This window comes from Herpailurus yagouaroundi, unplaced genomic scaffold (assembly GCF_014898765.1).
Source record: "Herpailurus yagouaroundi ecotype Mexico unplaced genomic scaffold, PumYag 67555, whole genome shotgun sequence".
NCBI classification, from domain to species: domain Eukaryota; kingdom Metazoa; phylum Chordata; class Mammalia; order Carnivora; family Felidae; genus Herpailurus; species Herpailurus yagouaroundi.
Window position 1 is genome coordinate 3,530,256 of NW_024420361.1, and position 9,053 is coordinate 3,539,308.

Consider the following 9,053-nt stretch of genomic DNA (forward strand, 5'->3'; position numbering starts at 1 on the left):
GATTTGTTTGTAGAGATTAAAAAGATAAAATACTAGCTCTTAATTCTCTATTCCCATTTCTAATAGTATCTAATATATTAGCATCTATTATATACTATTCTTTTTCATCTATTGTTGCTTTCATTGCTATGTCACCAACCTTTTTATTCTAGAAACTAATAAAAAGAAAGAAGCAATTATTATGTCTTTCCTGTAAAAACTGTATTTTCAGGGTATTCAAATAGTTGTTGAAGGAAAATTGTTATAGAAGAATCACCATTTGTAATTACATGAGGAATGATAGAATTAGGGAAAAAAATCACCATTTTGTAAACTCAATGTAGTAATGGACCTAGGTAATGGTTATTATTATTAAAACCTTTAGTGATAATAGTTTGATGCAGACATCACCTGAACCTAGTGATCAATCTTAAAAACAGTACAAGTAGAAAATAAGATGTTATAAGCCTCTTGATGTGTTGTAATAGTAAGTACCCAACACTAACTGGGAAGCATTCCACTACCAATTTATAGACATTAGGGGGATAGAAGCATATTTAATGACACCATGGAAATGCAATGTATAAAATTCTACAGGACAGATAACCTGATTCTATCAACAATTAACTGACACAAATAAAATGAAGGGAGCACCACTACAGAATAAAGGAGACTTTAGAGATGTATCAACCAAGTGCAACATGCTAACCTTGTTTGGACCTTGCTTTGAATAAATAAAAACTTTGTTTTAAAAAAACAAAAAATCCATTTTGAAACAATCATAGGGATTGAACATTGCCTGGGTGTTAGTTGATATCAAGGATAATTTTTAACTACTGGGTGTCGTAATGGTAATTTTTTTAAAAACCATTATCTGTTAGAGATTTTTAAAGGCAGGTGAAGCAAATACATATAATAAAATGTTAACAATGGTTAAATCTAGGTTATGCTATATGAGTGTTTCTATTTTGTATTTTTGTGTTTAAAACTTTTCATAGCAAATTTTTTAAACGACAGATAAAAGTCCATTGATTAATAGTAATAATAATAACCTATAGATAGTATGTTACTTTACAACATGACTATTGTGTTTCTGAAAAGGAGGCCTTAATATGTTCAGTCCTATCCTATATATTTTGTTTTATAATGTTTTGAAACCATGGGCTACAAAAATCACATATTTGAATTTATTACCTTAGGTCAGTGGCTTCTAGGGTCAGAGAGAAAGAATCTTGCTGAGCAACCTCTTTGGCACAAGGGCAAGTTTGGAAAAAATAAACATGTTTACAGCCTCTGTCTCTCAAATTGAAAATGAAAATAGCATTATTGAGTCAGATGGAGTGGGGAAATTGATATTCATGCAACTCTGAAAACCTTTATTTTGTACTTTGTTGATAAATATCAATGATAAAATTTTAATGCTTTTTAACCTCTAAAATGTTTCTTTTTACTCATGTTTTCAGATGTTGCAACATGGAGACTGCTACTAATTTCCAACATGAAACCTCTCTGGTGTCTATACACATTTGGGCTTGTGACCACTACTCTATGGGAATCTGTTGAACATAATCATATTTTGGGGAAACTAAGCTGAACACATATATTGTAAAACATAACATGCCCCAATTATCCATATCAAATTTCAATCTTATTTCCTATATTAACAATATAGTTTAGCTGTAAGCAACTGTTGTTCTAACAATTGTTGCTAATGGCACAGTAGATCCCCCATTCAGGCTACTACTGAGTGGAGATCACTTCAGTTGTTTTTCTCCAATTAGAGCTACCAATGGAACAAATGAAAAGTCAATTGAAATGTGCACAGTGTTTTTATTTTAATTTTTTAAGTACAGTTAACTTGTTACATTAGTTTCAGGTGTACAACGTAAGTATTCAACATCTCTATAGATTATCCTATGCTCACCACAAGTGTAGCTACCATCTACTATCGTGTTTTTAAAAATCAAAGAAGTTGATAAAGTAGTAGAAAAAGATCTATTTATCTTGCTTACATACATGTAAAATCACAACTTCTCACTCCTCAGTTCCCATATTCAGTTGGACACAAAATCTTTTTGGTTCTATCTCAGAAATATTTTCTATCTCGGAAATATTTTCCTGATAATGGCTCCCTCCTCTCTATTCCCACAACCATTGTTCTCATTGGTCTTGACACAAGGCTCCCCATTCTATTCCAATTACCTATTGAGGAAGAAGCCACTGCATGAATTCCTTCTCATGCTGACACAAGGTGAGGAGTTATTTAGCATAACAACACACCAAAGTTAAGTGAAAATGAAGCCCTTGAGGGCACATCCCTAGCCTGCACCAAATATGGTTGTGAGAGTGTGTGGCTTGGGACTCTGAGGACCAGCAAAGGGTAGGAAAAGAAATGAAGGGTAACACTTGCAGTGCCTACTATGTACCAGGAACTATTAACACTTTTAATCTCAAAACAACATGTAAGTACTATTATTCTCTATTTTACAGATTAGGGTCTTGATGATGAAACTGAATCACAGAGATAAAATGACTTGTCCAAGGTCACATAGTTAGATTTGGGTTGCTCCTCTCCTCTGAATTCTTCATGCACTGAAACATGTTTATGATCTACTAGTAATAAGATTATATTCTTATAATAATGAGCTGTATCTACCTGCCCTAGTAGTGGCAGAGTTTCACTTAAATACAAATAGCCCTAATCATGTCACTTCTCTCCTTAAAAACCTTTACATACTAAGTAAAATCTGACTTCTTTAGCATTGCATATGAGACCACCATCCCCCAAAAACATTGTTTCCCTTTGCCTTCATCTCCTATCACTCTACCTCTCTCTCCTCCTCACACTCTAATTTTCAGTCACAATGAACTCCTCAGGATCTTCACTCTTTGGCTCATTGCATATACCATTTCTTTTCTGGAATTCCCTCACCTCTCTGCTACCACTACACCCTTTTTCCTCTAATAAACTTTCTATTCTGCCTTTAAAACCCAAATTTAATGTTAGTTTAACTACTAACACTTCGGCAACCTCATTTGGCAAAGATATTTTTCCCTCTGAGCTCCCCACAGTACTGTTCATAAAGCCCTTATCTCATTGAATTTCAAGTTTTCTGATTTTATTCCTGTATCCTAGATAGTGAACAACTTGAGGGTAGGCATGCTGCTATTCATCCTTATATCTACTGTACCTAAACAAAACACCACATGACCATGCATCTCCTGCATAACACTGCTCCTCTGGCCATAGTAGCTTCAATCGAGTGGAATCAGGCCCCTAATGCATTTTGGAATTGGTACCCATTAAGTGTTTGACTTTCTGAGTAGCTGACCCATAATGCAAAATCTCTTTAGCTATGAGCAGCTATATTTTCTACCATGTGGCCAGGGGAGCAAAGTCAGTTTGCAAAGAAAGAAACAGTGATGAGACAGAATTGCCAGGTGGACCTAGCTAGCATTGGTTTCTGAGAAGTTCCTAATTTCATGATCCAGTCCTCCCTGAGGCTCAGTATCATTCCTTCTCTTCAGTTTTTTTGAGAAACTCCTGTCTCATAAGATTTCTTTTGGTCTTCAGGAAATGTGTATTGATTTGATACTTGCAAACACAAAGCTTTAACTAAATAGACACATCTGGGAAGATGACAGAGTAGTAGGAGTACCTTAGACTTCCCTCATCCATCAAACACAGCTAGATAAATATCAAATCATTATGAACACTCAAGAAATCAATCTGAGGACCAACAAAACACACAACCCGAGGGAGAGAAAATGCCACATCGTGGAAGGAAGGAGGTGTGGAGATGTGATTTTGGAGAGAAAAGTATCACGGATATTATGGAGAGGAGGGAGCCCTGGTCATGGGGAGAGGTGAGAGAGAGAGGAGTGCACAGGGGATTGCACAAGGAAAATACTTCCCTAAAGACATTGAGAAAATGAAAGGGGTTGGTTTTCATGAGTTTTTACAAGCAACGGGGCTCAAAGACAAGAGTTTTAGAAGTCCACAATGTGGTTCATATGGAGCCCAGCTGGCACTGCAGTGCTCCTGTGGAGAAGGAGAGCGGATAGCCTGGTAGTGGATGGCACAATCTGAGGATCACTTGGGACACACCAGGAGAGATGGTTCCCCCTTCATGTTGAACATCTGGGAGAGGTGCATTGCCTCGTCAGGGACAAAAGAGCCAGCAGGCATCATTACCCTCCCCTGTCCACCAACATAGGTGCAGAGATACCTGCTGAGGGTGGCTAACCTGGATACTGGTTATTTCCTGCACTTTATTCCAAATCCACCCCCTTGCATTTTGGTGTGACTGCCCTTCTGGGACAAACCTGCATCAGTTCCAGCATGGTGAGACCCTCCCCCAGAGGACCAATGTGGGACCCAGCCACACCAGGTCCCTAAACTTGGAGTTTTAAAACTCCACAGACCTCCATGGGATATAACATAGGTGCATGGAGCTGCCCAGTGAGCAGATGGCCTAGACACAGGGTGAAGGCAGGGATCCGAGGGATGCCTGGGACACATGAGATTGTTCACTCTTTCTGGAAGAGCTTCCAGAACAGAGGCAGGTGCAAATTCCCCCTCCTGAGATGAGAGGGTCAGGTACCATTTCTTTTCCACAACCCTCAGTGTAAACTAACTTCAGTGAGCAGCACAGTGTTAACAGTGGCAGCCTAAGCTGCTTACACCAAGCCCATCCCTCCTGCACTCTGCAGGTGCTACTTTTCTAGGGAAAGCATGCCTGAGAACCAAGGCAGCAGATGCCTCCTCCAGACCATCAACACAGATCCCTCACAAGCATCAGGTCTACTGACCATAGAGTTCTGCAAAGCTTCAGCTCTAGTGGAAATAGGATCATGCCTCTTTTAACAAGCCAACTAAGGCACACCTACTTAAAACTTGCCACTCTGCGGCCAAGATCCAAACACTCCCCACTACTGGCAATGAGAATCTCTGCAGAGGGCTGATCTGAGGGAAAGAGCTGCCAAAGCGCAGCAGCAGAGTACACACAGCATACATCAGAGATGCTTCCTAAAGCTCCAGGCCCTGGATAGTAAATGACCACCTTTTTTAAGTTTATTTATTTATTTTGAGAGAGAGAGAGAGCACAAGTGAGTGAGGAGCAGAGGGAGAGGGAGATAGAGAATCACAAGCAGGCTCTGTTCTTTCAATGCAGAGTCTGATGCAGGACTCAATCACATGAACCATGAGATCATGGCCTGAACCAAAATCTAGAGTCAGACACTTAACTGACTGAGCCACCCAGGCATCCCTATGACCACTTCTTCAAAAAGCCATTACTCTCAGGAGCATGAAATATAAAAGGCTTTCCAAACACACAGAGGACAGAGACTTACACAAAATGCCAAGATGGAGGAATTCATCCGAAAAGAAAGAACAGAAAAAGGTCACATCCAGGGATCTAACTGAAACACGTATAAATAATATGCCTGATCCATAATTTTTTTTTATTTTTTAATGTTCATTTACTTTTGAGAGAGACAGAACACAAGTAAGGGAGGGGCAGAGAAAGAGGGAGACACAGAATCCAAAGCAGGCCCCAGGCTCCAAGCTGTCAGTAAGAGCCTGAATCAGGGCTTGAACTCACAAGCCATGAGTTCATGACCTGAGCTGAACTAGGCATCCAGGCACCCCTGCCTGATCCATAATTTAAAGCAATGATCATAAGGATACTAGCTGGTCTTGAGAAAAGCATAGAAAACACCAGGGACTCCCTTACCACAGAGATAAAAGACCTAAAAAAGAGGCCAAAATAAAAACGGCTGTAAGTGAGATCTGAAACTGGATGTAATGACAACAAGAATGGAAGAAGCAGGGAAATGAATAAGAAGATAAAATTATGGAAAATACTGAAGCTGAAAAGAAGAGGGAAAGAAAAATATTGGATCACAAATGTAGACTTAGGGAATTCAGCAATTTCATAAAGCAATAAAAGTTTCATGTCATAGTGGTCAAAAATAAGAAGAGAGAGGAAATGAGCAGAAGGTTTATTGCAGGAGGCTTTAGCTAAAAATTTCCTAATCTGGGAAAGGAAAGAGACATCCAGATCCAGGAAGAAGAGAGAATTCCCATCACCAAAAGCAGGCCAACACCAAGATATATCATAGTTAAATTTGCAAAATATAGAGGAAAAAATCCTAAAACCAGAAAGACAGAAGAAGTCTATACTTTATAAGGGAAGACAAATAAATTTAACAGCACATCTCTCCACAGAAATTTGACAGACCTGAAGGGAGTGGCATGATATATTCAACATGCTGAATGGGAAAAATATGCATCCAGCAATACTCTAACCAGCAAGGCTGTTATTCATAATAAAGGAGTTCATGACCACTAAACCAGCCCTGCAAGAAATATTAATGGGGACTCTTTGAGTGGGAAAGAAAGAAAAGTGCCAAGGACTAGAAAGGAAAAGAAAATCTCCAGAAACAATAACAAAATAAGTAATAAAACATCACTAAATTAATATCTATCAATGATTACTCTTAATGTAAATGGACTAAATGCTAAAATAAAAGACATATGGTATGAGAATGGTTAATAAAACAAGTCCCATCTATATGCTGCCACAAGAGACTCATTATAGACCTAAAAACCCTTACACATTGAAAGTGGGGTGGTGGTGGTGGTGGAGAAACATTTCTCATGCAAATGGAATCAATATAAAGCCAGAGTAGCAACACTTACATCAAAATGTTTATAGATATAGCTATAGATATATAGATATAGATGATAGATATAGATATAGATATGATATAGATATAGATTTAGACATAGATACAGATTTTAAACTGAAGACTGTTAGCAAGAGATGAAGAAGGGCACTATATCATAATAAAGGAGTCTACCCAATAAGATCTAATAATTGTAAACATTTATGCCTGCAACATGGAACACTCAAATATATAAACAATTAATAACAAACATAAAGAAACTCATTGATAATAATATAATAATAGGGGATTTAAACACCCTGCTTAAAGCAATGGACAGATCATCTAAGCAGAAAATCAATAAGGAAACAATGGCTTTGAATGACACACTGGACAGGATGGACTTCACAGATATATTCAGAACATTTCATCCTAGAGCAGCAGAATACACATTATTTTAGAGGGCACATGGGACATTCTCCATCATATAACACATACTAGGTCACACATCAGCCCTCAAAAAGTACAGAGACACTGAGATTATACCATGCATATTTTTAGACCACAATGCTATGAAACTTGAAGTCAACCACAAGAAAACATTTGGAAAGACCACAAATACATGGAGGTTAAAGAACATCTTACTAAAGAATGAAGGGGTTAGCCAGATAATTGAAAAAGAAATAAATATTGGAAGCAAATGAAAATGAAAACAGTCCAAAACCTTGGGGATGCAACAAAAGCAGTCATAAGAGAGAAGTATATAACAATAGAGGCCTACCTCAAGAATCAAGAAAAATCTTAAATACTTAGCCTAACCTTACACTTAAAGGAGGTAGAAAGAGAACAACAAAAGAAGCCTAAAGTCAGCAAAAATGGGAAACAATAAAGATTAGAGCACAAATATATGATATAGAAGCAAACAAACAAACAAAAACCCACAGTGGAGTAGATCAATAAATCCAGGAGCTGGTTCTTTGAAAGAATTGATAAAAATTGTAAAACCCTAACAAGACTTATCAAAAAGAAAAAAGACCCAAATATTTAAAATCACAAATGAGAGAGGAGAGATCACAACTAATACAACAGAAATACAAACAATTGTAAAAGAATATTTTGAAAAATTATATGCCAACAAATTTAGCAATGTGAAAGAAATGGATAAATTCATAAAAACATATAAACCACAAAACTGAAATATGAATAAATATAAATTTTGAGGAAACCCATAATCAGCAAAGAAATGGAATCAGTAATCAAAAATTTCCCAACAAATAAGAGTCCAGGGCCATATGGCTTCAAGGAGAATTCTACCAACCATTCAAAGAGTTAAAACCTATTTTCAAACTTTTCCAAAAAATGGAAATGGAAGGACAACTTCCAAACTCATTTTATGAGGCCAGCATTACCTTGATTTTAAAACCAAAGATCCCTCTATAATGGAGAATTATAGGCCAATATTCCTATTGATAAATGGATGCATAAATTCTTAACAATATATTAGCAAATCAAATGCAACAGTACATTAAAAGAAGCATTCACCATGATCAAGAGGGATTTATTCCTGGGCTACAGAGGTGGCTCAATATTCACAAATCAATCAGTGTGATACACCACATTAATGAACGAAAGGATAAGAACCATATGATGCTGAAAGAAAAAAAAAGTATATGATACTCTCAATAGATGCAGAGAAAGCATTTGACAAAGCACAACACCCTTTCTTGATAAAAACCATCAGCAAAGTAAGGATAGAGGAAACATAACGTCAATGTCATAAAGGCCATATATGAAAGACCCATGGCTAATATAATCCTCAACGGGGAATATCTGAGAGTTTTTCCTCTACAGTCAGGAACAAGAGAAGGATGTCCACTCACACCATTGTTATTTAACATAGTACTGGATGTCCTAGCCTCAGCAATCAGCAAACAGAAATAAAAGGCATCCAAATTGGCAAGGAAGAAGTCAAACTTTCACTATTTACTGATGACATGACATTCTATGTACAAAACCCAAATGACTCTACCAAAAAAATTTCTATAACTAATATAAGAATTCAGTAAAGTTGCAGGATACAAGTTCAATTACAGAAATATGTTGTATTTCTATACAGGAATAATGAAGTACCAGAAAGAGAAATCAAGGGATCAATCCCATTTACACTTTCACCAAAAACCATATGATATCTGGGAATAAACCTAATCAAAAAGGTAAAATATCTGTACCCTGAAAACTACAGAACACTTAATGAAAGAAGTTGAAGATGACACAAAGAAATGGAAAAATTCTCCATGCTCATGAATTCGAATAACAAATATTGTTGAAATGTCTATACTACCCAAAGCAATCTACACATTTAATGCAATCATCAAAATACCAAAAGCATTTCTCACAGAGCT